The 26,237-nt window shown below is 36.7% G+C and overlaps 1 long non-coding RNA gene across 1 annotated transcript; it reads right to left on the minus strand.

Annotated features, from left to right (window-relative positions):
• Positions 1 to 2,846: 2,846 nt before the first annotated feature.
• On the minus strand, positions 2,847 to 19,699 carry LOC118912220 (uncharacterized). Its single transcript, XR_005024727.2, has 4 exons — positions 19,542 to 19,699; positions 15,782 to 15,885; positions 15,127 to 15,206; positions 2,847 to 4,060 (listed from the first exon to the last, which is right to left on the minus strand). It is a non-coding gene; the product is annotated as an uncharacterized LOC118912220 (long non-coding RNA).
• Between the last annotated feature and the right edge of the window lie 6,538 nt (positions 19,700 to 26,237).

The following is a 26,237-nucleotide window of genomic DNA, read 5'->3' on the forward strand; positions in this document are numbered from 1 at the left end:
ATCCTTGCAAATTGTTATTGTCTGTTTATATTAGCCATTCTGACTGTTAGGAGGTGATATCATATTGTTTTGATTTGCATTTCCCTGATGAGTACTGATGTTGAGCATCTTTTCATGTATCTCTTGGCCATCTGTATGTCATTTTGGAAAAATGTCTATTCAGTTCCTCTGCCCATTTTTTAATCAGGTGGTTTGGTCTTTTTGGTGTTGGGTTATATGAGTTTTTTATATATTTTGGATTAACCCTTTGTCAAATATATTATTTGCAAATATATTCTCCCATTCTGTAGGATCCCTTTTCATTTTGTTGATGGTTTCCTTTGCTGTGCGAAAGCTTTTTAGTTTGACATAGTTTCACTTATTTTTGCTTTTGTTTTATTGTTTAGGGAGACATATCCAGAAAAAATATTGCTAACACTTATAATCAAGTTTACAGCCTGTATTTTCCATTAGGAGTTTTATATTTCAGGTCTTATACTTAGGTCTTTAATCCATTTTCAGTTTACTTTTGTGTATGGTGTAACAAAGTGGTCAAGTTTCATTCTTTTCATGTAGCTGTCCAGTTTTCTCAATACCATTTATTGAATAGGCAAAGATCTTTGCCCATTCTTTCTAGCAATTTTAGAACAAACACCAAGCTTCTGTGTGATCCAGTATATGACAGCCATTTACTCCTTAGGCACATCCCATATTATCACAATTAATATCTTAGTAACTATCAACTCACTTCCTGAGAATCCAAATTATTTTCCTGAATTGCCACATTTTCATCTGCCAAAACAATTTCTTCCCTTACCTAAGGCATTTATTATTTTTTCTAAAGAAGAGCATCACTTCTAATCTTACTAATATTACTAAATTGATATTACTAACCTTGCTTCCTCCTCCCCCCTGATTTGAAAACATGAGTTCCCATAACTTTCCATGGTAACTCCCTTTCTCATATCCTGGTATTCCATGCTTATTAACATACATTATGATTCTGACTTAGCCCACTTGGGCTGCTATAACAAAGTACCATAGACTGGGTGGCTTATAAACAACAGAAATTGATTTCAGATACTTTTGAAGGCTGGAAAGGCCAAGATCAATTGTCCAGTCATTCAGTGTCAACAGATTCAATGTCTGATTCAGTGCCTAGTGAGGACCTGCTTCCTGGTTCATGTGCGTCCTTCTTCTCTGTGTCCTCACTTGGCAGTAGGGGGTGAGGAGGCCCTCTGGAGCCTCCTAGGAGGGCACTAATCCCATTCGTGAGCATCCACTGTCATGACATAATCACTTCCCACAGGCTCCACCTCTGAATACTGTTATATTGAGACTTAGGTTTCAACATAAGAACTTTGGGGGCACACAGATATACAATCCATAGCAAATACATATAATTATATTTAAAATAAGGATGATGACAACATGAAGGTAGAAGAGAAAGGGGAGTAAGGATGAGGAGAAAAACAGCAAGAGGGGGATAGAGACCAAAAGGAAACAAATGAATAAGGAGGTTTTAATATATGTAATATTTATTAAAAATTGAAATCTATACAAACATTTCCCAGTTATCTCCTGTGAGTTGGGAAGCTAGAAAAATTTATTTTAGAATGACTTGGTGAATTTAGTCAATCAAAAAAAGAAAGGAGACTCAAATCAGATTTTTTAACCCTTTTTCTTGAATGAACCCTCTGTTCAAATATCTGACAGAAGATATTTCAGGCTGACAGTTTTTCTTTCTCAAGTTTTGTCTGTGTTCAGATTCTGGGCATCCCAGGTTTCTTTCTTGGGATAGAAATCAAATCCTAGTACAGAATCAGAATGTTCTAGCCTCTTGCAGTGGCATTTAGATTTCTCTGCTGCTATTTCAAAAGATGTCCAAACCTATAAATATTAAGCTACAGTGTGGGGCCCTAACCTTGAGGGAGGGCAGATACCATTTAATATTGCCAAGGGATGAGAGAAGGTGCAGATGTAGGCAAGGGAAAGAAACAAAAAAACGCAAAAATGTCAGATCTGATTGATTAAAAACTAGGTAGGCAAATCAGCAAAGGCTGGCCCAGCAACACTGGAGAGTGAGGTCAGACAAGGCTGTTTTAAAATTATTTGGTATTTTCAGAAATTGATTACTTAGGGAGAGCATTAAGAAGTAGCTGTGCACATTCATTTAATGGGCCAGTGCCTCTTGTACAGGGCTGGAGTCTTCACATTCAATCTCATCTACTCCTTGTTAAGTTGTGCTTTCTTCTGGAGCGTGTTTATTTATTACAGATACTATGAGCATAAACTACAAACTAGATTAATAAATAATTCTCTGAATGGGATTTTGCGAGCACTACCTCCCCACCCATTTTTCTATTCCCAACCCCCAATGTGACAAGCACCATTGTTTACAGGCCTCTGAAGTCTACAGGGCCAAAGAGCAAGTCCTTTTCTGTCCAAATGTGCATTCCTGGAAGTAGACAGAAACTTATGTGGAGAGAACTGAGGGACACTGGGATGTCCTCCTGTTACCCCAAAGTGTTCCAGTTGTAAAGTCCTTGAAAGGACTTCCACTGGTTCTTTGAGTTAGGAATACCCTTTGCAAATAAAGCAGTCTTGGGAGACTGTCATGCATTACTACAGTTACAGATATGCAACTTGGTGTAAAATCATTTTGTCGATCACTCTGTTATCCTGATTCAGCTGGAAAGAGGCCCCAAAGGGAAAGGTTGATGTGATAGAGACTGAGAGCAATATTTTGAGTATGGAGCATAGTTCAACGGGCTGTAGTTGCATGAGGCATCTCATGAAAATCCGTAGAGTGATGTGAGAAGAGAACAAAAGTGCACACACACACACACACTCCACTCACAGTTAAAAGTCGACCTTCATCTAAATTTCCAATCTGATGATTGCCTAAAAATGTCTTCATTAATCCCAATATCTTTTCAAAACTGTTGTTTTGACATGTTGAGAGTCTTCCCTTGAAACTCTGATGGTTTATTCCTTACACACATTTTCTCTTTAATTCACCAACACTGAAAACATATTTTCCCTTTCTTCATAACTTATGCAACTTTTTAAGTTTATTTCTAACTGAAGTTCCCTGAAACTTGTCATCTATTTACTTAACTAAGATTGTCATGCTATGATTTCTCACTGATATTTTTTGATACTTAATTCTATTTTTGCAGCTGTATTCTCAGATGATTTTATTTCTATCATATAGATTACAAACTCTTTTATGTCAAGAATTACATGTTTCTTATATCCCCAACATATGGCTTCATCCAGGAACCAAAGCCAAGGATAAAATGAAGAATTCACTTATGCCCTATTTTTTTAAATAGCACTCCATGGTGGAAGTTGGATTATGTGCATGTCCTGGATCACTGACATATTGCACAAACACAATACGGAGCTGACTACTCCTGAGACTATAGCTTTATGGGTTTTATACATCTATCCAAAGTGGATCTTTCACATACCTTTGTAAAAAGATAAGAGAATTCCTGTAGGATATTTACTTCAGAAGAATAAAGATATGAAATACATTAATGTATATAGTATATAATGGTGAAAATGCAATACTTCCTGGGCTTCTATATTTCATCCATCCCACAACAAATTTATTGTTGTCTAATTAGGCATTCTAAGACCTGAAGTTCCCTTGTGTTTACTATGCAACAATTTTAATCCAATGTGCCTGATGTCACAATGTTTATCCCCAGAAATAATTACTCCAGGACAGACAGCAATGTGAGCACAGCCCAAGACCAAACAGAGCAATGAGGGAGACCCTAATGGCAGTACTACATGTTCAGATACAAAAGGAGTTCACAATTAACACATCACCAGTTTTAATAAACCTGATGAAAGGTAAGTAGATTTGATACGAAAGTCAAATATACTTGAGATTCCCCTTTCTCTAAGAGTTCCTCTTTAAATTAAGACTTTGCCAAGTGATTAAGAAGAACACCAGAGCTTCAAAGGAAGCAGAGCCTTGTTCTCTGCAGCTCCACAGGCGACCAGCTCTCTTTCCCTTCAGTCCAGATGGAGGCTTTGTTCTCCCGAAGTTGGTCAGGTGCTGTGCCTGTCCAAAAAAGCGAAGCGAGCAAAGCTTTAGGAGTCTGCACCTGTTTAAAAAGCAATGTCGTTCCCTTAGCTCCAAAGCCCCGAACATCAAATGCCTCCCTTTGCCAGGCAGCTTGGCTATTCCCCAGGCGTTTTCAATCTAGTTGGGTAAAACAAAAATTGCATAATTTGTCATTATTTTCAAGGAATGAGATGTGCCTTCCGCAATCCCTTTCGAGTTAAATGCAATGATGCTGAGCTTCCTGAGAATGTCAATGCCTTCTTTCTCAGAAAGAATAGAAATAAAGAATGGGAAAAGGAACACCCAATTGATTGCCTGTAATTTTCTCTTATATTTGTTATTGATGTGTTCTTTGTATGCATTTTAGGGACAGGGAGCAGAAAAATTATTTCCCCACTTTTTCCATAAAGAGAGGGTAAACGCTTTGGGAAAATCTGGGACTGGAAGCCAGGACTTCTGAATCAACTTTAAGATTCAAAACAAATAAATCACATCAATTTAGACAAGTCAGAAGTCATATAATCATTCAATTTCCTCATCTTCAAAATGCAGTTTAAAATTATCTTCTCTGAATATATCCCATTTAATCATGAAGCTAAAATGAGAAAAACATTGATAAGAAAGTGTGTTAAAAGTCTTAATGGTCTCTATAAATGTAAAGTAGCTTGAATGAGAAATAAGGGGTGGGGCAGGATTCTTAGGCAGAGTCATATCACTCTTTCTAAGATGAAAAGCTTAAAATCTAGGCAGAAAGGGGAGTGAGAAGCAAAGAAAACAACTCAGAACCATCAATGGAAAGAAAGGGCATCCTAAACCTCATCTATTAAGAGCAGAGAAAACACCTAAAAATTTCCACCATGTTTTTTTGTGTACAGTGTCTTTCTGCTGCCACTTGGTTACAACAATAGTGGAGAAAAGAAGGCCCATAAAGCAAGATTGATTGCTGGGAAGATGATCAATTGCTGCTGTGAAAGGGGAAAAAACTGATAAATGTTTTTTTTCCCTCTCTTCACAATCTTTTGCTAAAGCTGTGCAAAATGTGTCATGCATAAAAAGTATGCAATTTTCATGTAATTAGAGGAACATAAGATGAAAATGAGTTCCATCAGAGCAATCAAGGATGGTAATGTGGTATGTATTTGTCAGTGCCTATTTGTCATGAAAGCAAAACCCAACAAGTTATATATTTTATTTCATTTTAACTCTGAAAAACATAAATGCCATTTTGCCATGGCCAAATCTATAAATTTCAATAATCCTTTTTTTTTTTTAGGTGGGGGGAACTGCAACTGCAGATTAGATCATTTTACTCTTTTAAAGAATAGAATACTATTTTATGAAAATCACTGAGCTTACAGGACCGATTTATTCCACAGAGGGCCAGATTTGCAGCAAGAAGTGATAGGTTTACAGTTTGCTATCCAAGATGCACACTGAAGTTTATTTTCTCTCAAAATACACTTTCATCTTACCATAGCATGTGCTTCTGATCCCATCTCTTTACCGCCAAAACCAACAGTATTAAGTTTTTATATTTTTCTTGGGCAAGAGGACATAAATTTTTCTTCCTTTCTTCCTTTCCCCCCTTCCTTCCTCCTTCCATTCATCCATTTATTCATTTATTATGTTATCTGAAACTCAGCTTCAAAATTGTGCCAAGTGTGCTAAATTCTGATGATATAAAAATAAGAGAAAGACATGATCAATGTTCTTAAACTGATTCCACTTAGTGGGGACAGCGGCAGGCTAGAAATGAATGCAATGGGATAGTGTCATAATAGGGGTAGATGTGTGAATTTGTAGAGCGAGTTGTGCATGCTGCCATGGGTAAAGCTTATGGGAAGATTTCTATCTAACTCAGTCCTGCTTCAGCAGTTAGGACAGGTATGGAAAAAAGCCTTCTGAATAGAAGAACAATTAAGGACAAGAGCTGTGAGGACATCAAAGGCTTGCCCACTTGTGACAGTGCAACTAGTTAATTATTTTTATGGTGGTCTGATCAGATTTTCTATTTCTTCATGATTCAATCTTCTTAGGTTTTATATTTCTAGGAATTTAACCATTTTTCTAGATTGTCTGACTTGTCTATGTAAAATACTTCATAATAGTCATTTTCGATCCTTTGTATTTGTGTGGTATCAGCTGTAATGTCTCCTCTTTTCTTTATAATTTTATTTATCTGCATCCTTTCTGTTCTTTTCTTGGTAAATCAGTCTGTAAAAATAACTCTTAGCTTCATTGATCTTTCCTATTATTTTTCTGGTCTCCGCATCATTTATTTCTTTCTTCAGATCTTTGTTACTTCTGTTCTACAACTAACTTGGGATTTAATTTGTTCTTTTCCCTTGACATGCAAAGTTAGGTTGTTTATTTGAGATCTTTCTTTTTTCTTAATGAAGACATTTATTGCTGTAAACTTCCCTTTAGTATTGTTTTTGCTGCATTCCAAAAGTTTTGGCATGTTGTATTTTCAGTTTAATTTATCTCAAGATATTTTTTGATTTCTTCTTTGACCATAGTTTAAGAGCATGCTTTTAATATATTTAATCTTCACATATTTGTGAATATTCCCATTTTCTTCTGGTAATTATTGCTAGTTTCATATCACTGTAGTCAGAAAAGATGGTTGATACGATATCAGTTTTCTTGAATTCATTGAGACTTGTTTTGTGGTCTAAAATATGATCTATTCTGGAGAACGTTCTATGTGCACTTGAGAAGAACATGTGCTACTGTTCGATAGAATGTTTTGTATATGTCTGTTAGGTCCATATGGTCTAATACATAGTTTTAATCCAATATGTCCTTACTGCTTTTCTGTCGAATGATCTATCCATTGTTGACAGTGGGGTATTGAAGTACCCTACTGTTATTGTACTGCCATGTATTTATCCCTTCATAAATGTTAATATTTGCTTTATACATTTAGGTACTTTGGTGTTGAGTACATAAATATTTATAAATGTTATATATCATCTTGACCCTTTTGTCATTATATAATGACCGTCTTTGTCTCTGTGAATGTCTTTGGCTTAAAGTATATTTTGTCTAATATAGAAATAGTTACTGATATGAGTCTTTATAATTGGATGGAAGATGATATCTGGTAGGCAGTTTCTGAGAAAGATTTTCTTGCTGGTAAAGGGGAAAAGGTACAAGAGAAGAAAAATCCCTCATTAAAGACCTGTAAATAATTAAGACAATTTGGTACTGGCACAAGAATAGACCCATAGACCAATGGAACAGACTAGAGAGCCCTGATATAAACCCAACCATATATGGTCAATTAATATATGATAAAGGAGAAATGGACATACAATGGGGAAATCACAGCCTCTTCAATAGCTGGTGTTGGCAAAAGTTTCATGTGAAACTTTCACAAGCATGTATGTCAAGTCAATGAAACCATAAAACTCTTAGAAGACAACATAGGCAAACATCTCCTGAATATAAGAATGAGCAATTTCTTCCTGAATGCATCTCCTTGAGAAAGGGAAACAAAAGCAAAAATGAACTCATGGGACTACATCAAACTAAAAAGTTTCTGAACAGCAAAGGACACCATCAACAGAACAAAAAGGCATCATACAGTATGGGAGGACATATTCATAAATGACATATCCCATATCCGACAAGGAGTTAACATCCAAAATATATAAAGAACTTATATGCCTCAACACCCAGAAAGTGAACGACCCAATTAACAAATGGGCAGAGGGTATGAAGAGACAGTTCTCCAAAGAAGAAAGTCAGATGGCCAACAGACACATGAAAAGATGCTCCACATCACTAATTATCAGGGAAATGCAAATTAAAACCACAATGAGATACCACCTCACACCAGTAAGGATGGCCAGCATCGAAATGACAAAGAATGCTGGTGAGGATGCGGAGAAAGGAGAACCCTCATACACTGCTGGTAGAAACATAAGCTAGTTCAACCATTGTGGAAAGCAATATGGAGGTTCCTCAAAAAACTAAAAATAGAAATACCATTTGACCCTAGAATCCCACTCCTTGGATATTCCCAAAGAATACAATTTCTCAGACTCAAAAATACATATGCACCCTTATGTTTATTGCAACACTTTTTACAATAGACAAGATATGGAAGCAACCCAAGTGTTCATCAGTAGGTGAATGGATAAAGAAGATGTGGTACATATACACAACAGAATACTATTCAACCATAAGAAAGAAACAAATCCTGCCATTTGCAGCAACATGGATGGAGCTGGAGAACATTATGTTCAGTGAAATAAGCCAGGCGGAGAAAGACAAATGCCAAATGATTTCCCTCATTTGTGGAGTATAACAGTGAAGCAAAACTGAAGGAACAAAATGGCAGCAGACTCAGAGACTCCAAGAAGGAACTAGTGGTTACCAAAGGGGAGGTATGTTCAGGAGGGAGGGTGGGGAGGGAGGGAGATGGGGATTGAAGGGTATTATGTTTAGTACACATGGTGTGGGGGATTATGGGTAGAACAGTGTATCACAGAGAAGGCACATAGTGGATCTGTGGCATCTTGCTGCACTGATGGAGAGTGACTGCGTTGGGGTATGGATGGGGACTTGATAATATGGGTAAATGTAGTAACCACATTGTTTTTTCATGTGAAAGTTTCACAAGCATGTATGTCAATCATAACTTAGTAAAAATTTTAAAAAAAGACCTGTATATAGGTTTTAAATGGAACGTACCCAGATGTGTTGCTGGTAGAGGAAATCTCATTGGCCCAAACTTTCCACCTGTTCATTATATGAGCATCTCTGCAGACCTTGTTCATGGCCAACCTTATGGGCCATCCCAATGATCATCTCTTCAATGATATAGTATCTTGTGCTTTCTATAATACCACTTGGCAGGTATTTTGTTCTCACTCATCATTTATTTGTTTACTAGGAGGGGTTTTGGGAGTGCTTATTTATAACTTTTTTCTCACTATCCAAGAATCTAATAATTGACAATTTTCAATTAGATATACTAGAGTATTTTATCTAATTTATATTCTCTTCCTAATTCTCATTTACTTTTTTCTATAATGTGTGTAACATTTATGTTCTATTCTTCATGAATGAACTTGGGTCACTCTCAATAATTTTTAATTTTATTTTGGCATTTGCTAATTCCTGAAAAAAAGAAGTTCTGCCTGCCTGCCTTCCCTTTTTCCTTCCTTGCTTCCTTCCTTTCTTTTTTTCATTAAATGCATTTTTCTTAGTCCTATAAACTGGAACAAATGTTCCCCAAATTTTATCATAATGGAGCTTCTTAACAGTAAGGGCTTTAGTATTATTTCCTCTCTTCTTCAGGATTAATTTTAGTTTATTTTTCAAATTACTTATTATGTTCATTAGCTACTTGTTATATAAAGCAATATGAACAGCACTTTTATATATTTTGTTAGTTATTTGTCCTTATTTTGTACGGTCACTTACAGTATGTTTAGATGACACCTTTTTTTTTGTATCATTAATATACAATTACATAAGCAACATTGTGGTTACTATATTCTCCCCATTATCAAGTCCCCACCACTGTCCATTACAGTCACTGTCCATCAACATAGTAAGATGCTATAGAGTCACTACTTGTCTTCTCTGTTATACTGCCTTCCTAGTGCCCCCACCCCCCACATTATGTGCTTAATGCCCCTTATTCCCTTTATCCCTCCCTTCCCACCCATCCTCCCCAATCCCTTTCCCTTTGGTAACTGTTAGTCCATTCTTGGGTTCTGTGATTCTGTTGCTGTTTTGTTCCTTCAGTTTTTTCTTTGTTCTTATAATCCACATATGAGTGAAATCATTTAGTACTTGTCTTTCTCTGCCTGGCTTATTTCACTGAGTATAAACCCTCTAGCTCAATCCATGTTGTTGCAAATGGTAGGATTTGTTTTCTTCTTATGGCTAAATAATATTCCATTGTGTATATGTACCACATCTTCTTTATCTATTCATTTACCGATGGACACTTAGGTTGCTTCCATCATTTCTTGGCTATTGTAAATAGTGCTGCTATAAACATAGGGGTGCATCTGTCTTTTTCAAACTGGGATCCTGCATTCTTAGGGTAAATTCCTAGGAGTGGAATTCCTGGATCAAATGGTATTTCTATTTTTAGAATTTTGAGGAACTTCCATACTGTTTCCACAAATGACAAACTAATTTATATTCCCACCAGCAGTGTAGGATGGTTCCCCTTTCTCCACATCCTTGCCAACATTTGTTGTTTGTCTTTTGGATGGTGGTCATCCTAACCACTATAAGGTGATAACTCATTGTGGTTTTAATTTGCATTTCTCTAATGATTAGCAATGTGGAGCATCTTTTCATGTGCCTGTTGACCATCTGAATTTCTTCTTTGGAAAAGTGTATTTTCAGATGCTCTGCCCATTTTTAAATCAGATCATTTGCTTTTTGTTTGTTAAGGCATGTGAGCTCTTTATATATTTTGGATGTCAACCCTTTATCAGATATGTCATTTATGAATATATTCTCCCATACTGTAGGGTGTCTTTTTGTTCTACTGATGGTGTCCTTTGCTGTACAGTAGCTTTCAATTTGATATAGTCCCACTTGTTCATTTTTGCTTTTGTTTCCCTTGCCTGGGGAGATATATTCATGAAAAAGTTGCTCATGTTTTTATTCAAGAGAGTTTTGCCTGTGTTTTCTTCTAAAAGTTTTATGGTTTCATGACTTTCATTCAGGTCTTTGATCCATTTCAAGTTTACTTTTGTGTATGGAGTTAGACAGCAATCCAGTTTTATTCTCTTACATGTAGCTGTCCAGTTTTGGTAGGTGACACTTTTTTGATGTCTCTATTTTCTAACTTCGGTCAGAAAACTTTTTTTGTTAAGGGCCATAGAGCAAATTATTTAGGCTACATGTCCCAACTACTCAGTTCTGAAACTACCGCCCAAACCAGCCACAGACCATACATAAAAGAATGAGTGTGCCTATGCCCCAATAATATTTTATTTACAAAAGCTTGCTGTGGTTGCATTTGGCCCATGGGCTGCATTTTGCTCACTCCTATAAATGTAATCTACCTGTTCCTATGCTGTGGGTGGATACAGCATCGCTGAGTTCCCCAGGTGATTTTTCCACAAGACACTATGACAGTTTTGGAAGGATGATTTTGAGGTTCTGAATAATCCCTTGTATAGTGTTTACATTGTATATACATTCCTAATGTCAATGTCCCTAAAATGCAGATTAGATAACATAAAGTTTAAACCTTTAGGTTTAGTCTAATCAGGATTTCAATATATAGGGTTCAATCTAAAACAATACATATGCCATTGCCTTTTTTTTCTTTTTTCCATTGAATCTAAATTGCACATGTAGAAATCATGACATTATGTTCATAACTACATTCCTGGCTTCTCTATGCAAAAAAAGAAAATATCATGAAAAAGCAGTTGAGCAGATTCTATACAAAATGAAGTAGTGAGGACAGAGGGATGTGCTAAACCTGAGTGCATTCTTTTGTCAAAGTTCATTTGACTATATATGTAGGTCTATTTCAGGATCCTCTATTTTATTCCATTGGTCTATCTTTCTTTCCTTTCACCAATACCATACTGTCTTGATTACTATAGATTTATATAGTGAGTCTTGAAGTCAGATGGTATCTGTCCTCTATTCTTCTCCTTCAGTAATATGTCAACTATTGTGGGTCTTTTGCCTTTCCATATAAACTTTAGAATTAGTTTGTCAATACACAAAAGAATTTTCTAGGATTCTGATTGGAATTAAAATAAATCTATTGATTAAGTTTGGAAGAATTGACATCTTGACAGCATTGCGTCTTCCACTCTATTAACATACCTCTCCATTTACTTGATTTTTTATGATTTTACTCATCAGTTTTACAGTTTCCTTACACAGGCTTGTATATATTTTGTTAGATTTATACCTTAGTATTTTATTTTGGAGGTGCTAATATGACTGATATTATATTTTAAATTTCCCATTCTGCTTATTCACTGCCTGTATATAAGAAAGTTATTTACTTATCTATATGAGCTATGTAGTGTACAACCTTATTGTAATTGCTTATTAGTTCCAGGAGGGTTTTTTTTCCTTGATTCTTTCAGATTTTCTACGTAGCTCATCATGTTGTTTTGTGAGCAAAGATAGTTTTATTTCTTCTCTCCCAACCCATATACCTATTATTTCCTTTTCTTATCTTAGTGCATTAGCTAGCACTTCCAGTACAAAAAGGAGTGGTGAAAAGGGACATCTTTCCTTTTTCCTAGTCTTAATGGGAAAGCTTTGAGTTTCTCACCATTTAGTAATGTTAGGTGTAGGAATTTTTAGATATTCTTTGTCAAGTTGAAGAAGTTCTCTATTCCTAGTTTACTAAGCCCAAATAAACTCTTCTACCTGAATTGCAGATTCAGAGGATAGGAAATATGAGTATTTTTAAAGCTAACACATTTTGCAAGAGCTCAGAAATTCCACAATTTGACACATGGGACAGTCAGTGCTTGTTTCTATCTTCACAGCAAGTTAATGAGGTCTGCAAGCTGACCTCTGTACTTCCTTTCATTGTCACAGGATAGGACCTTGATTATTGGCCTCCTGCTTCTTCTGAAACACAGGAACCTTTTGCTCCTTAGAAAGCCATCTGCTTACATAGTTATGGTGACTGGCTCTTCCTATTCTTCCTAATTTTTCCTGATTACATTGACTCTTTGTTCATGCCTGTTCACAACCTTTAGCAATGGAAAATTCTCTAAACTTAGTTCACATATTTAAAACTCCAAATCACTGAAGTTCAACCCTTAACAATAATTCTCTTGTTGTGACTCCATACCCAGTATGAGGGAAATAGACTGCATCTGAACTGTTCATCTTTCCACTAGTATAAAGAGAGAGCAAACGATGATGCAACTGAAGAAGTTTTAAATAATGGAAGGTGATTCAACAAAAAATAACCAGAAAAATGAAGAATACACTCTGTATTTGTGTGTCACTGTATGTATGAATGTTTGAACTTGAATTTTCAAGATTATAAGGTCAGTGAATATAGTCTTAGATTTTATGGTAAATTATTGGTGAATCATTTTTCTTGATGAATCTTGGAAAAATGGCATCATCCCAAAGGATAAATGTGAAGGGTTCTCAAGAAGTTAAGATAAAGGACGGTAGGTGAAAATAAAGCATATGCCACCAAGTCTTGACTAGGATATTCCCATCTCTTTTGATATAAATGACAAACAAATGTATGTTGTTTATCATTTAGTGGTTAGATCAAGTGAGATGGAGTTAGTTTTACTTGGTGAGGAAATCAAATAAAATAGTAGGTATAATTTGGGATTTTGGAGGCTACAGCTGCACCCAGATATAGGCAAAAGTCTTTAGGGTTTCTTATGTCAGTTATCCAAGCTCTGGTCTCTGGTCCATGCAAAGGTTTTAGGACATGAAAGGCATATTTTTAAAGGAAATATTTCATTCTTGAGTTAGCAAGGGTTTTTGTCCGAGACCCAGATGGACAATGTCAAGAAAATAAACTTATCCCTTACCTCTATTCTTACCCCCATTGATAAACAAACTTATACCACTCGGGTTTGTTTATTCCAAAGTAGATAGCATGTGCTCACCACCAACAAAACTACTGGTTTAACACTCCACTGACTCTTTGGGCCATCTGTTCAGTTATTAAGTATTTTGATTCTTTCCTCAGCCCACATAAAATAGTGATCAATATGATCTCTTGCAATCTCTAGCCACAGAGACTCCTGCCTGAGGTAATGAAGAAAGGCTTAGAGTTCTGTGCAGAATATTCTGATAACCAGGAATGACATAAAGCCATAAAACACTTAGGAAGTAGACTAAATCAGAGGCAGGAAATCTGAGTTCTAGAATTATACTCCAAGTCATCCCAAAAAGATAAATTATGAAGAAAAGATGAGAGAGAAGGTGTATGAAAAAATCTGAAACTACTGAGGAGGGACTCAAAAGCCAGTTACACTCAGTAAAATAGGTCCACAGTTCTCAGGCTTCTGTAGGACTTGATCTTTAACTTGCCTGTGGGCTCCACTCTCCCACTGGCCCTGACATAAGTAAAGAGGATTTGGATTTTATATGAAAAACACTACTCAAGAAATCATATGAGAGTTGCAAGCAAGTAAAAATTTATAACATATTTGCAACAGAGGTAAGTGATTTAAAATTTTGACAATTTAATTATTATTATTGTCTATCACTCTAGCACACCTCAGAGTTAAAGAATCCACACCAGTTGTAAAGGTTGGAACAGAGTTTTGAATCTTTGAAGGTTTTTGGTTAGCAAGAAAAAGGGTAAAACATTGAATAATGATACAATGAAATAATATTATTAGCACTTTTTATTTTAAAATGAGGGTAGAAGATAATATCAGCCATAATATTCAACAACTGATTACCAAAAATGTGTACTAGGCTTCTGGATATAATCTGAAATGTAGTTTTAAGTATTCATACAAAAATTGATTTATAATGTAATGAAATAAGCAGTGTGCAATCTAACAGATATGATTACATATCAATATTTATTCTCTCTCCAATCTTCTTTATCTTCATGATGACATTGTATCAGTTAGACATTAGGGAAAGAGAAACAAGCAAATTCTAGGCCATTGCTGGCAACAGGAGACACAAATATTTCATATGAGAACTTGAATATATTGACTTATATTGGGACAGTTGGACATATCTGAGATTCTCTACTGAAAATAACTCACCTGCCCCACTCTGGCTTCAGTGTCTGGAAAGCAACTTGGAGTAATGAAGAGAACATGAATTTCCAAGGCAGACTGATCTAGTTACAATGTTTTATCCTGGATCCCTGGGCCATCTTGACAAGTTGACTGTCCTGAGTCTTACTTTTTGCTTTAAAAGGTAACAGCACCCACCTTTCATGCATGTTACACATTTTGTCTTACATTTATCTCCTGGAGCTTTAGACCTGCTAACTCATTGCATCCTGACAACATAGTTTGAAAATTAAATGAGATCATGTATAAACATCTATAAAATAAACACTGCATGCATTTTTCTTACATTAATTTTACACTTACCTGACATTAAACCTTCGATATGGTATGTTGCAGTTCAAGAGCTGTGGAAGTTTGTAAGGAATAAAAACTTCTGTCCAGGACTGGAAATAGAAACTTCAACTTATGATTGATATATCTAGGGGGCAATGTTGCTAATAGTTAGACTCACTTTTCCTTTACTTTGCTTAACACATTTAAAAACCTTTTCACTGACACCTTTCATTGATAAACAGGACTACAGCACAGTTTGTGGATAAATAAATAAGTAAATAAATAAATAAGTAGATTCCTAGACCCAGCTTGGAAGAACGTTTGATAATCTGAACCATTACAGAGGTGAAATTTCATTACACAGATGGTGACATCCCAATGTCTATCATCAAAACACAGCAGGTAGAAACTATCAGCTAGGCCCATTCCCTTCTATAAAATTACACTTATATTAATGTCACTCTAGATTTCATTATGCGGAAAATGATACTGCACAGGTCTCCAGCACTAGAAGGATGGTGGGGGGTAGGGGTATAAGGATGGTGAGAGAAGAATAAAGGGGTAGTGGAGGGAAGCTGGCAAAAGAAATTGTCTGTGGAGAGGCCATGGAAACAAATTCAGATGAGGACTACCTAGGACTGGCAGATAGACAAGGAAGTATATAAATGTATATATAAATATTTACTTTAAAAATCCTCGTAGATTTGGCTGCCAGTTCATGCTGCTTCTTGATTGACTCGCCGCCAGACGACCTCTGCAAGTCCCTGATGGGATGTTTAAAAGGCTCTCCTGTGGGAAGCAAGGAGATTTATAGTTAATTTTTATTAATTAAAGATGACAGGCATCTTCGTTTAGCCAACAAGATGTCATGCCAGGACAAGAAAACGCCCCAGTGCTTGGAGCAGGCATCACACTCCCAACTCATGTCTCTCTCTCTCTCTCTCTCTCTCTCTGTCACACGTGCACACACACATTTAAGCATACACCCACATTTGAGCATACACATGGGCACCAGGGAATTAATAGCATGACAAATTACAAAACAAAGAAGAGCATCTACTTATTCATATATCTATACTCCACTATCAAAAGTGGGAGGAATGAGGACTGCATGAGAGTATAACAGAGTGGGGTGGAGATGGCTTATAGCAAATGCTACTCATTTCTTCTGCTATTTCCCATTAACTCCTTCTCCATTGCTACACCCTTTCCTTTCTACTAACTCCCACCCTAGAGAAATCACTGCCTTTTCTGTGTGAACTAGGATGCCATGTTACTCTTCTAAGTGGCCTACCTACTTCCACTTGGGTCTCTCTAATTTACCTCCCATGCTCTGGCAAGATTGGTCTTTCCAGAACATAGTTCTGTTGTGTTTAGTTTTCAATGAAAAACCTTCAGGGCTTCTTCTGACTTATCATATAAGTGAAAACTCCTCACTGTGACCCCCAGGGTACTTTACAATAGAGCTCTTGCCCATATATCCTGGATTTGGTTTATTTTCATGTCTAATTGGTTTCCCTCCAGTTGTTTTCTTTGTTTTTTTCCTGTGCACACAGAACTCTCACTTATCTAAGCTCAGCTCTAGACTCAATAACTTGAGGATTTGCTTCCCAAGATAATTTCCTTCCTTCTGCAAATGACTGCTGATTGTTTACCAGTGTATATGACTTGTCTCCTCTGAAAATAATTATTTTAGTGGTTAAGTTTCGAGTCCAACTTTAACAGCACTATGGTGGCCCATGATACAACCCTTGAGTCCTCCAAGCTCAGTGAGTTCTATAACTTTCTAACAGTGTTCCTTCTCAGTAATGCTCACCATACACATTTTGGTTTGAATTCTACCCCTCCTTAATAAACAAGTCATCTGTTTTCTTCTCCATGAAAATTTCTTCTCAAGAATGTTGACCTCTACTCATCTCTTCTCTATTTGTATAAGATTTATACAGCTTTCTATAGACTTTTGCATATAACTTTTATTGTTCTCTAAAAGATTTTCAAAAGTCTGGTCTCAATGAGTAAAATACAATCTCTGTTGGTTAAGGCATCTTTAGAAATATTTCTCACAATATTAATCTCAGAGCATCAGAGTAAGCAGTTAATATATAATAATATACAATAAGGAATAATATATAATAAGGTTGAAACAAGGAATGAATTAACTAAGATTGCTGCTCATTAAGTATTCATTGGAAGAGTTTTTTTTTAGTGCACATACATATATTTGCATATATATTGCTGTATTTAAGATATATATATATATGGGTATATGTACACTGTGTGTGTGTGTGTGTGTGTATATATATATATATGTAATAAGTCCATAGTATCCCACTCATATTGTTTTTCAGTTTCAGAAGCCATAATACTCTTAGTGATCCCTTTCCTGAGGCCATTCTTTGCCTCCAGATTAACAATTACAATGTCATTCTTTCACGTATGGACTTCTCACATGTTCTTCCTGGGCTTCCTTCATCTCTTTTTCACACTTCTTTCACAGGAAATTGGATGTATTCAATGACCAAAGCTAGGACTTAACTTTTATAATATGGGCTGTAGAACTTTGCAAAATACCCTTAGTATTTAAATGGGTGAAATCTTAACTAGAGTTTCAAACATTAGGGTAATCACAAATTGGGACTAGATTACTCTCAGACAGAAAACTCACAAAGATCTCAGTTCAGTGTGTTTCAGGAACTCTCTGGGATTATAATTTTAACACACATGATTCTCTACAGGAACAGTGCAGAGCACATTTTGAGAGAAGTGAAATATTAATTAAATGGAAAACTGTGAACATGTAAATGAAGTTATTAATCAACAAAAGTAAGCACTATTGAGTGGATAATCTAGTTTCTTGTACTGCTGTCTATAACTTTTTTTACCTTCACTCAACAAGAAATTCTGAGTTTCAAAGTATGTGCCATTCCATTCACATCTTTACTCCTCATCAAAAACTGTAGTTACAAAATTACCCACTACTCTAATCAGAATTTTCATTACTAAGTCATATAGCATCAGGTTTTGATTTCATTAGTTAGTTTCAACATTGATAATATAACCTGAAAGGAGAATAGGTAAAATTGGTATCTTCAAATTGTGCCCTTTAATTCACATAAATCTTCAATTGATATGCCATACTTACTTTTTTTGGTCATTTTCTTTCCTCCATTCTGTAATTCCCATTCTGATGCAACTAGTCAATACACACACACACACACACACACACACACTCCTTTGAATTCCAAGGGCAAATTTATTGCACTGTCTTAGCCTTAAGTCTTACCAAACTGCTTATTTTCAATTAAATTCATAAATTGGTTCAAAATTTCCTAAGGTCAGTATCATACAATCATTCCTGAGTAGGCGATTGAATTGACACAATATATACTTTATATATGTATAAATATATATATGTGTATTTATATATATGTATATAATAAATACATGTGAAGTCAAAGTCATGTATATACATATAACTTAGAGTTTTAGTCAGGGCTTCAAAAACAGAGCATTAAGCCAGGTATTGGTGAATGTGTATATGTGAATGTGTATGTTGCATTTCCAGGAAGCTAGCATAAATTCACATGGCAATGTAAGTTATCCCCACTTTACAAATAAAGAAACTGCAGAACAGAGTGCAAATTGGCTTCCATAAGGTTATGAAATTGAAGTTGTGAAGCTGGAGAGGAAAGGCTATCTGATTCTAAAGAATGTATGGCACTAAAATGTCTAAACACCGTACTGTGTGATAAAATAAGTTGAGGGAAGTAAGAAGGGCATAGGGAGAGAGAAAGGGTGGTAAAATAGCTTTGAATCACTAGAATTGCTTAGTACATGTTAAAAATCAGATTCACTAGCCTCAGATAGGTACATAGGACTAAAATCCAGGGATTTGTCCTGGTAACATGTATACTTAACAAACCTCCTGAATGATATTATTGTAGTTTACTCATCTTTGTCAAATCTACACTCAGTCTGCCTCAGCTACTACAGACAGCCAGAGTTTTACATCACAGATTCAGGATCCTCCCAGGTCACATAAGGAACATGGTTAATATTTCGAATATATAGAGCAAAGTAGACATTGAAGGATTAGCAGTGGTGGAAAAATAAGGAAGAGAAATAAAATCAATAAGAGAAAACCCAAAATTTCCTGAGAATGCATCTGGTCAAAGATCACTGACAGGTTACCAGACTTTAGTATAAACCTCAGGCAAAAGTGAAGGGGACAAAAGTCTACTGAAAATTATGTCAGAAGGGCCACATTTTACTCCCCTAAGTTTTTCAGAATTTCCTCTACAACAATGCTTCAAGCCCTAAATCATTCTTTCACCATTTCAAACTTCAAAACATACTCATTTTTTATATTAAATTTTCTCATAAAGAAAAATAAAAGTCGAGTTGGAGAAATGAACCAAATTAAAGAAATAAAATCACAGTGAGACCTGTTACTTCATTGTTGCAGAACCTTTTGCTCCATCGCTGCTCCTGCCTTTGGAGTTTCCTCCTTTCACTGGGGATACACAGGGGAGCATGTTTTCCTGCCCAATGTGGAATCACTCAGCCTCCTCTCCGAGAAGCTTTGTTGGCAGCCACACATGGATCTACTCCAGGATCGGCAGATTTTAGGCCCCTGGAGAGATGTGAGATTGCAAAGGGCAGGGAAGATTGGCAAAAATATTGACTTTGATATTTCATCACTCCACATTTCCAAAGAGTAGAAATGCACTGACAACCTCACCTTTCTAATCAGATGCTAGACGAGGTTCCCAGCACACACACTGGAGACTGTAACACCAACAAAATCCTAAACAGAATGATTGATATGAGAGCAAGTAGTCAACAACATTTCTGTTTCTCTCTCTGCTGCTCGACTTCTCTGTTCTGTTTGGGTGGCACTTTACAGCTTCCTGTTAAGGACTTCTCAACTTTTGGCTATTTTAAGATGCTGTTTTGACCTCATTTATCCTTCTGAGGTTAATATGTCTTCCCTGTTATCCTCCCTGAATGCTGACAAACAGCACCCCAACTTTTTGTTTTCACCCCTTGTTCTGGTAAGAGATATTTCACCTAAGGAGAAATATTGAATATCACTTAGTGCTTGGGAGGATGTATTTACCTGGGAATGAAATCATCATTCCTGAGGGTGGATAATCTCAGGGAAGAGGATTTTGAAGGACGTTTGCAGGGTAGTTGGAAAACAGCAAAATCAAGCTGCTTCTGCTTATTTTTAATTCTTTTTCTAACTTTGAAAGAGTTTGACTCATAAAATACTATAGCTGATAGATTTTGTAAAGAATTATTTTGCCAGTAAGATATGTAAGAACAATTTAATTTTTGTCTGATCATTTTCTGAAATAACTTTTCCTTCCTGTTTTGTTCAGGTATTTAAAAAGCTTCTTGTTTCTTTAATATGACTTATTCCACCAATAATTTCTGTAATTACACTTACATGACATGTGACTATTATCCTATGTATCACTCAAAACCTAGATCCCTTGCCACCTCCCACGAAGTCATTCCCCAGTCCCCAGGTGCTGTTGCTCAGCACAGCCACAACTCTTACTTGTTGGGTGCATATTACTCCTCTTTAGAGTTTGTGTTGGACCATCTGCCTCTGACATATGGAGTTTGAATCATATTATATTTTTGGGCATTTATGTTGTTGCTCCTGTTACTTTTTTTGAAAGTATGATTATTGGTTGGAATTTGAATGGCACAATAGGTGACTGGATAAAAGGTGTGGTACAAGTACACAGTGGAATATTATTCAGCCACAAAAAAGAAAGAAATCCTGCCGTTTGCAACTACATGAATGGACCTGGAGGGTGTTATGATCAGTGAAATGAACCAGGTGGAGAAAGATAAATACCATATGATTTCACTTACATATGGAATCTAAAAACAAAACAAAACATATGAACAAAATAGCAGTAGATTCATAGACACTGAGAAGTGACTGGTGGTTACCATGGGGGAGGGGTTGGGGTGAGTGTGTGAAAGAGGTGAGGGTGTAAAGAGGCACAGAATCTCAATCAGAGTATAAATTAGTCATGGGGAATGAAAGTACAGCATAGAGAATATAGTAAATAGTTCTGTAACATCTTTCTATGTTGACAGATAGTAACTACCCTAGCTGGGTGAAGAATTTACAATGTATATATACTGTATGTGTAATGTATACATGCTGTATACTTGTAACCAATATAATATTGTGTATCAACTATACATCAATTAAAAAAAAAGAAACAGAACACTTTGACTTTGGCAGTTTGTTTTGCTGACATCTTTCCAAACAGCATCCCTAGCTACTTATTCCTCATGTACACATAACTTCATTTTTCCCTTCCACATAAAAATCTCTCTTTCTTGGGATGTTTTCCTACCTGATCCTCATTAAAATATTAGAATAGAAATTTCACCTAACTTTTGGTATTGTTATGGGGCTATAATTAGATAATATTCTATTTAATACATGTCTGGCATGCCCTATCTAATATTAAGCACAAGTGATATTTATTATAAGCATTATTTGGAATATTATCTGATTTTAGAATCATTTTGAATTAGACAAAGCACAGCCTTGAAAAGCACTATGTGGGTAACACCTCTTATCTTCCAATCATCTCAAAGAGACATCCCACCCCAGCAATCTACTCTGACCTTAAAACTGTCCACTACTTTGGAGCTCTATATGACCTCCAGTTTGTCAGGGAGGTAAGATCAGAGGCTTGGTTCATGATGAACTCTTTTAATTCTGTTTCTGTGCACTTTCCCCTTGGGAATGGTGGAAATGGACATAAGTGTCCCCTTCTTGAGTCAAACCTCAAAAATTACAGCACCCGTAGGCCATTGCTTTGCAGTGTTCCTGTTGTACGCTGCTTTTATCATGATTAGAATTCCAAGGTTGCCTCAGACAAACACATACACGGATACACACACATAGTCCCTACTCCAACAATGAGCAAAGCAAGGCAAAGCCAGGCACAAGAGCCTGTTGACAGCCCACTCATGGACAGAACATTTTCTAGTACAGAACCCTTTACATTCATTCTTACCTGAGTTCACAAAAACAAAACAAACAAACAAAAAAGGTCAAACAAATTAGAAAGTATTTTATGAGTGTTAGGAAATATTACCTCCACCCTAAAGAAGAGGAAATATGAGGCAGAGTTATATTTCGAAGACCACAACAACTGCCGGAGATGGCACAGGGGTCATACTCCTTGACCTATTTCTCCTCACCATGAACCCAAGAAATCACTAGCCCTGGACCAGGCCCCCAGCAAGATATGACAAAATGCACATGGGATCCAATGGTCAGGGACAGTGATTTGACAGGCTTGAGCCAGGGTTTAGGAAGCTCACTAAACTGTGCATGCTCCCCTTGGGTGTTCTCTACACCATTCCTTCCTCTGTAGTTTCCCATGTTATTTTTAGACTCGCATGGTTGTTGCCTGTTTTCATAGCATGTCCATCTTTCACTTATTAAAAATCTCTTCCAACCTACTATCTGAGAGAATTTGGAAATGCCAATCCCACAGAACTGATCCCCTCAGGTAAACTTGCACCTGAAAAAGGATGAATAAAGATGAATAATGATGGTGGGATTTCAGACACAGCAACAGGTTACAGAGGAACATCTTAGAACAAGGAAGCTGTCTAGGAGCCATAACATCATATCTCATCATCTGTTCTTCCTATCATGTGTTCTTCCTGGGGCAAGAGTGAACATGGAGATCCATATAATGTGTTTAAATATTTAAATTGTTAGAAGTCAGGTCAACATACTATTAAGTTATATTTGACCCTTGTACTTTGAAAAAAATATGTCTTCATAATAACCTGGAAGGGCATATTTGAATTTGGAATTTTTGACTCCTTAGTGCTCTGGGGCAGAAACACAACAGTGTGGGGAAAGCTGACCATCCCTTTTTCTTCCTATCCTTGGCTTTGTCCAGCAGTGCAGATATACACATGTGCAGATGCTTGAGACCGGATGTCCCACTCCATCTACACTTGCTGAATATAGGTCTCCTTTGGCTGTCCCTTGGCCCTTCAAGGGTGCGTACACTGGCTACTCCCTCGGAGGCAAGACTTGAGAAAAGGCCTGTGCAGTCCTTAGATGTGAGCTTGAGGCTCTTTTGGCAGAGAATTCCCAGATCCCAGAAGCCTGCAGCATGGTCTAGAAGAGGAACAGGGGTTGTTAGTAAGTTTCACGGACACTCCAACTGTGGGGAGCACGTGGGAAAGGAGGGTTGGCAAGGTGCTCTCCAAAGTCAGAGTCTAGCCTTTGTAGGTAGCACATGGCATACAAGGTTCTGGAGAGAGAAGGTATGATGAATATTTTGAGAATCTAAAAGACGAAGTCATGCCAAACTTGAAAGAAATATTGATATGACTGAGAAGTACTTTCTATCCACCTACCCTAAATCTCAACCATGCTTTAAAGAGTGAGATTGAAAAGGTTGGGGAGAAGTTTGCGATTCTTTCAAAGACTCTGCTGGGGGAATTTAGAAGCAACACTGACTGCTGAAGAGGAAGAGAAATGTGCTAGCTGTCTTCAGGGAAGGTGGAACTTCTGCAACAGATGGGCTGGCTGAATTTTTTTTTTTTTTAATGATGATTTTATGCCTTTGGCAGAAGGTTTCAATATAATTCAGGAAAGAGGAAAAACAACATAAAGACAATTGAAGCTGTTCTTTAAAACTTGCGAAAGGACATCAAAAATTATACTTGTTTGTGGCCCTAGGTTGAAAACATAAAGTATTTGTGAAAATCTTATAAAAAGCCTTGCTAGCAAAATTGGCAGAAGGAAACTGGGCTTCAAATCCATTGTATTGGGTCAGCTGCAGGATATGAAATTCCCTGAAAGCAAAGAGCTGGTAAATTAAGTGAAACCAGTGTCTCCCGTTAGCTCTCTCCCTTCTCTACCCTATTTTACTACTTAAACTGCCTGCTGATGGTTTGCTCTGCTTCCTAAATCTACACTTTCCTGTCCATCCTCTCAAAAACCTCTCTAAAAGTAAATTTGATCATGTAATCACTAAGCACTTTTAGCTGCTCTTCACTAGTAGCACTTGACTTTCATACTCAAGCAACTCAAAATGACCCCTAGTAACTGGCCCGGATCCATTTTTCTAGCTGCATTTCCTACCTCCCCTAAACAACCCACAGAAAATTTTCTGCTAATATGACATGCTCTTTTAAGCCTTTCTGCCTCTTCTTATCTATTCTTTCTACCTGGATCACCTCTTCCTCACATACTTGCCCTTGATGAACTTCTATTTATCTATGAATTCTTATTTTTAAAAATTCACCTTCTCTGGAACATTTTACAACTCCCCAAGGGAGAGTTAGTTATTTCTCCCTCTGTGATTGCCCACACTTTGGGCACATCCCCAGTAGGGCCATGTACTTGCCATATGGGTCTGCTGGTTCACTCTCAGCATTTTCCTCTAAGTGATGCCAAATACTTCTTTTAAGTTTAAAAGGGCTGCTGAAGTTATATATATCTTATGACAATAAAACTGCATCTATCAGAAGAAAATCTATGTTTCTTGCCTCCCTTTTTAAAATTAAGAATTTTTTTTTTTCAATGGAGCTACCGGTCAGGTTATATACTCACCCCTAAACCTTTCACTGGCAAATATAGTGGAATTACCATGCTTAGTTAAAGAACTGGGAATAGTGTTACCTTCACTGGGGGGCAGATAGCTGAACAAACCTGGAATCCTTTTGAGAAAGTAGAACAGGAAAATGAGCACTGGGATTGGTAACCAACATTGTTTGCTCCAGAAGTGAAGTGGCTTCATCTAAACGGGATTCACTAGTCTTGTAGCCTATAAAACAGAGGCACTGCCATTATAAAATATAAAATTAAAACAATAGCAAAACAAAACAACGACTAGTGTGGGGCTCCTTCCTGAGAAGAACACTTCTTCCCAGATAAATTTGTCTTTCAAGATATGGTCTGAGCTCTGAAACATCATCTGGTATTTGTTGCTGTTTTTTCCTGTAACCACACTTGAATCCTGAAACCGTGGTTTGGAGTTGTCAGTGTGAATCACTCATGATTATTCTTAAAAATAAAGCTCAAAATCTTTGCTTTTTGGTCTTCTAGAATGATAAAAGCCTAAAGAAGGATAATTCAACCCAGGGGGGAAAAAAAGTGTTTCATTAAGTTAGAAATTGAAACATCATGATAGCCATCTCTAAAATCCTTAATTTCATATAGAAACAGGTGGAAAATGTGCTATGGTGCTATTCAGAAATATTGGGAGCAATTTTTGGTACTAGGTAAACGTGGGATTTAAGTAATCCCCTGTGGAGGTTCTGATATAACCATGATCAGTGATGAAAATTAATAACAGTCCACTGTCATATTCACAGGCAAGACTACTGAGGACTTGGACTCATGACAATAAAGTGTTTGTCTCACACCACTGGATTAAGAGTTCTTGCCAATGGGAGTTCTGGATTAAAGCACCAAACTATAGAATATGTCTTGGGGAAAACAATACCAGCTCAAGTGTTTTGATATGCAATATAAATGAGGGGTATTACTTTTATCTGCCTCCCGTTATTATTGCTGTTGTTCATGTGTGTTTACATATGTTCTAATTGTTCCCTTCACAACACAAAAAATGTATTGGTAGCTAAATTTACTATGTAGTCCATAGTTTATAGATGATCTGATAACATCTGGGTGGGATTATGATGGAATTAGAGGAGAAACAGATGACATATGGAGACTGTGGAGTCCAAGACAAACAGCATTTAAAAGAGCCTGTGATATTCCCTGTGGATAAAGTAAACGGAGATGTCTTTGAATTGCCTCCCTGCTGGAAAGTGATGGTTGTGTTTATGTTTGTTCTCATGGATCATGTTAGACAGAGGCATCCTTGAAACTGTATATGTCAGAAGATGGCAGCTAATGACATGAAGGATAAAGAATCTGTATTACCACTCTTGAGAAAGAATCAGCAAACTAGACAGCTGGGAGAGCAGCAGTGCAAACTGGAGCTGCTCAGACGAATCAGCACCTATGGTCAGCCAAGGCTATATGCCCAATAGTTTCTCTTTTTGAACTTGCCCTATTCACAAACCAGTGCTTGTAAGATAAGTGCTGAAGAGTTTTT

Source organism: Manis pentadactyla, chromosome 6 (assembly GCF_030020395.1).
Source record: "Manis pentadactyla isolate mManPen7 chromosome 6, mManPen7.hap1, whole genome shotgun sequence".
NCBI lineage: Eukaryota > Metazoa > Chordata > Mammalia > Pholidota > Manidae > Manis > Manis pentadactyla.